Below are 5,408 nucleotides of genomic sequence, written 5' to 3'. Positions count from 1 at the left end.
CTCTTTATGAAACTCATATTTTACCGGACAACACTCGTGCAGAGTGCCTTGAAACATTATTCTACGTTAAAGGCCCCGTACAGCCACCAGTTATCGCTAGAGTCACTGGCCGCAATTGCTGTCGACATGAAACTACACTTAATTGCGACAGCTTCCGTTTCCTGTCACTCTCACACACAGAGAGATATTTCAAATCATTTTTAACAGCGGCGGACAAAGAGTGAACCAAGGAACAGGAGAGACAAATGAGAAGAAGGGCTGGCTGTGACGATGCAGTCAAAGAGAAGAGCCCCTGGTAGACATGGTTCCAGAAGGTGATGGTTCAGTGGGTGCCAATGGCAGAGCAGAGGGATTGGATACTTTTTTAAAAATTCATTTTTGAGATGTGAGCATCAATTCCAGCCTTTAAGAGCCCGTGCTTAATTGCCCTTGAGCAGGTGGTGGTGAACCGCTTTCAGCTGCATGGCTTGCTAGGCTATTTCATTGGGCTATTAAGAGTCAGCCCCATTGCTGTGGGTCTGCAGTCACGTGTAGGCCAGATGCAGGGTTGCAAACCCTCCAGGATTAGTCTGGAGTCTCCAGGAATTAAGGATCAATATCCAGCGCACTGCTGTGTGCAACCCTGGAGAAAAGTCATTTTCTTTGAACGTTTCTCTTTACGAGATATAAACATTGAAAATGGTGGGAAAACAGCTGTTTGGCTGACAGTCAAGCATCATCCAATTGGGGTAATGAGTCTTTTTGCTTTCCAGTTGGTGTAGGAAGGCCGTACGTCACAAGGATGGATGTGTAGCCGACTAATGACTGGAGCCTGGGGGCAAGTCACTTGCTGAAACCTCCAGGAATTGATTTAAACACAGTGGGCAACCCTAGCCAGGCTGGGTAAGGATAAAAGCAACATACTGCGGGTGCTGGAAATCTGAAATAACAACAGAAAATGCTGGAAAAACTCAGCAGGTTTGACAGCATCTGTGGAGAGAGAAACAGAGTTAGCTTTCCAGTCCGTATGACTCTTCTTCAGAGCTAAAGAGAAATAGGAATGTGATGAAATTTATACTGTTTAAGGGGGTGGAGCGGGTGAAGCTGGATAGAAGGCCGGTGATAGGTTTGGGCTAAGGAGAGATTGACAAAGATGTCATGGACTAAAAGACAAAGGGAGAGCTGATGGTAGTGGTAAGGGCTAAAGGAGGTGCTGATAGTGGCATAAAGGTAAGAAAGCAGAATGTGTGAATAGCAGAGCAAGGGTCAGCACGCTGTGAAAGAATAACATGGAACAAGAACAGATGGTCCTTTTGGGGTGGGGTGTGGGAGGGGGCCGTGGCTGGGGTAAAAGGATTTTAAAAATGGATTAAAAATGGGGATAAAAAAAGGGAATAAAACAATGAATAAATGAACAAAAACAAAAATAAGTGGATAAAAAATAAAAATTCATTTTTAAAAAGGGATTTAAAAAAGTGGGGAAGCTAGAGGAGAGAGTTCATGGTCTGAAGTTGTTGAACTCAATGTTAAGTCCGGAAGGCTGTAAAGTGCCTAGTCGGAAGATGAGGTGCTGTTCCTCCAGTTTGCGTTGAGCTTCACTGGAACATTGCAGCAGGCCAAGGATGGACATGTGGGCATGAGAGCAGGGTGGTGTGTTGAAATGGCAAGCGACAGGGAGGTCTGGGTCATGCTTGCGGACAGACGGAAGGTGTTCCGCAAAGCGGTCACCCAGTCTGCGTTTGGTCTCTCCAATGTAGAGGAGACCGCATTGGGAGTAGCATTGAAGGAGGTGTAAGCAAAGCAGTGCTTCACTGAAAGGAGTGTTTGGGCTGTTGGATGGTGAGGAGGTAAAGGGGCAGGTGTTGCACCTTCTGCGATTGCGTGGGAAGGGGATAAGTTGTTGGGGGTGATGGAAGAGTGGACCACGGTGTCCCAGAGGGAACAGTCCCTACAGAATGCTGACAAGGGGTGTAAGGGGAAGATGTGTTTGGTGGTGGCATCATGCTGGAGTTGGCAGAAATGACAGAGGGTGACAGATTTCCTTTCCTAGAGAATCTTAGTGATCCAGATGGGCTTTTACAATAATCCAGTAATTGTATGATCAATATTAATGAGATTAGTGTTTTATTCCAGATGTATTAATTATTCCAAATGCTGTTGTGGGATTTGAACTCAAGGCTCTGGAGTATTAGTCCAGCCCGCTAGATTATTAGCCCAGTAACATTACCATTATGCTATCATCCACCAGGCCAGTGATCGGTGTCAAAGGATGAGTACATACTAGATTGACATATATCTGGCAAACATCACAAAAGGTAGAGTGAGGCAAGGCTGTGGAGGGAGTCAATAGTCTGGGACACAAGGAGTTACTGGAGTTTGACAAGGACAAGCAGGTGAGCGGAATGTGGGTTGTTGCATTCTGAATGAATAGTAGCTTATGTGTGTTACAGATGGGAAAGTCGACAGAAAGAGCAGAAGAGAAACGGCTTCCAAGTTGTAAAGATTTGGTATTTGGTGCCTAAGTGGAAGAGGTGTGGCCAGGGGCAGTGGAACAATGCTGGGGTTTAAAAGCCCAATGTCCCAGATCCTCGTCAGATCACAGCAATTAGGAGCAGGTGTAGGCAATTCGGTCCCTCGAGCCTGCTCCGCCAGTCAATAAGGCAATGGCTGATCTGACTGCAGCCTTAACTCCACTTTCCTGCCTGCACCCCCACCCCTCCCAGCCCCAGCCCCCATAGCCCTTGACTCCCATGTTCCTGTCTTCCCAAGATCCAGATCCCAGGATCCTGGCCAATTTTAGGTTCTCAAAATCTTCGGTTCAGTGAAAAACTCCTCAAATTGGAAAAATTGAGGGCAGTGATGATAGCAGGTGTTTTAGCAGGAGCATTGTTACCCTGTTGCACATCGGTTAAATTTCCACTGCAGTTTCCAAGTTTTGTCTTCCCCCTCATTTCTCAGAACCTATTTCCTTCCAGCAAGGAACCAGACAGGATTAACTGGCAGCATTCAATGAAGGAAGTATGTTTCCTCCTTCAGTTATGATTTGCAACAACTTTCCTGACAGCAATGTCAATGGTGTTGTGGCAATAGAAACATGAAAGAAAAGATGTAAACAATTGTGGTCATTGTTTCCAAGGCATCACTCCTATCACAAGTACATGCCCTGGTAGTTATAAATTTTCTATCCTGTCCCAGTCAGAGACCCATTTTCGTACAACGGCCCTCGTTCTTTGTTTAACCTAAGGAAACTTGTCTGAATAATTCTTTACAATATCAAAGCGTTAGTAGTGGAACTCTTACAGAATTGGTGAAGCACATCCTCTCTAAATTCTCAAACAACCCTGTTACAGTTAAACGTGGAGTGGGAAGAATAAGGGAGCCATTTCAACCCCCTCCTCAGGTGGTCGTAATACTCCTCAGCAAAAGAAACACTTTGATGCTTCCTCCAAAGAATAATCTGAAAGTTTCGGAAGATAAGAACTGAGAGAAACCATTGAACCCACCAAGCCTGTTCCTTCAATGCATCTCCACGGGCTTGAGAATTCAATTCATCTGCATGTGGTAGCATAGTGGTTATGTGACTAGACTAGTAACCCAGAGGCCTGGGCTAATTATCTGGAGACATGAGTTTAAATTCCCCCATTGCAGTGTGGGAATTTAAATTCCACTAATGAAATAAAATCTGGAATAAGAAGCTGGAATCAGTAATGATGATTGTGAAACTACCTGATTGTCCTAGAAATCCATCTTATCCCATTTTGGGAAAGAAACCTGCCATCCCTACCAGTTCTGGCATATATGTGACTCCCAGACCCACAGCAATGTGGTTGATTTTTAACTGCCCTATCAAGTGGCCAAGCAAGCTATTCATTCATATCAAAACTACCACAAGAAACTATAATCCATTGGGCTCTGGAAGGCAGCTATTAGGGAAGGGCAATAAATGTTGACCTTTCCAGCAATGCTCACGTCCCATGAATGAATGAATAAAAAGTATTTGAGGTGGCCTTTCCCTATGTTTCCACACAACTGATCAGAGTACCGACCCCCACCCATTCACACATCCCTCCTATCTGGTTGTCTCCCTTGTTATGTCACCTGTGGGTGAAGGGACCCACACATCCTTTGGAAGTTCTCTTGTCATTCCAGAAAGCATAAAGACTTCTGGTTCAGTTTCCAGTTGTCACAGGGAGGAGAGAGCTTCCAACACTAATTACCTCACAATGCGGCCGTATATTTTTGCCAACAGAATGCTGATCCATTTCTCCAAGCCCTGAGAGATGCCTGCCAACACTCCCACTTCCACATCCTGGCTTTGACCGTGTGACACATCCACCGCTTCAACAAACTGAGGGAACGATCAGGTTTTGGCATGCAAGGACATTAAAAATTCTCACAACTTGGGAGTATCAAACTTTTAAAGGGCTTCAAAGCCAAACACCAGTTAAATCACAATGGCGCCTCTGTTTCCTGTGAACACTGGCAGTGCCAATTCAGCAAACTGGGTCAGAGTACCGAGTCCTCCCTACCTTACACAAAGGAACAAGTGAACTAGCTAGTTCTCCAGAGTATGGATACACAGTAAACAGGGCTCAGGATGGATTCCTTACTCTATCTAACAAAGAATGAGAATCCATCTGTGAAACAATGAACATAATCTCCACCAGCAATAAACTAAAAGCAAAACAATTCAGGATCAGTCACACATCACTTAGGTACCAGAGAGATCCCAAACAATTGCTGGGCAAGTGTTTTGGGTCATGTCAATGAATGTAATACCACTAACAGGGCATGTTGCACAAAATTAAAAAGAACCTGCAAGTTCACTATTGAGACAGCTGCCTTCTGAACCCACCAATATCCCTCAAGAACCAAACACAGGACAGCTCATGTGGTTTCTTCTATCTACAACCAGGCTCTGCCAGCCATATATTGCCATGTGATGCCAACAGAGAAGCCTCCTCTCTCTCTCTCCCCACCTATCCAATTAACATGGGAATTGGCACCAGCTTGTGACAATGTGGGCTACACATTCCTATGTCCCTATGCTCCGTGTGTCCTGATGTCCCACCAACTTGGCCATCCTATTCCATGCCAGTTCTCATCCAGCTGCTGACTCCTGACATTCTGCCAGTCTCCATCTGCCCGCCCACATTCTGAACCTCTGTGTGTCTCATCCACCGCACAGAGGAGCTGCCTCTTCCTACAGAAACCATCTGGTGTTATACACAACACAGGCAGTACTCATTAAACATCCTGTCCTGGATGAGTCAAAATTTCCTCCCATTGAATATTGAGAAGACTGAAGCCAAGATTGTCTTCAGCTGCACTACCAGCTCCATTTTCTTAGACTTTGATTCCGCCCTCCTCCCAGACCACTGTGTCAGGCTGAAACAGACTGTTGGCAACTTAATCCCGAGGAAAGCTGT

This window comes from Cetorhinus maximus, chromosome 12 (assembly GCF_964194155.1).
Source record: "Cetorhinus maximus chromosome 12, sCetMax3.hap1.1, whole genome shotgun sequence".
Lineage (NCBI taxonomy): Eukaryota > Metazoa > Chordata > Chondrichthyes > Lamniformes > Cetorhinidae > Cetorhinus > Cetorhinus maximus.
Note: the sequence above shows the minus strand (reverse complement) of the source record.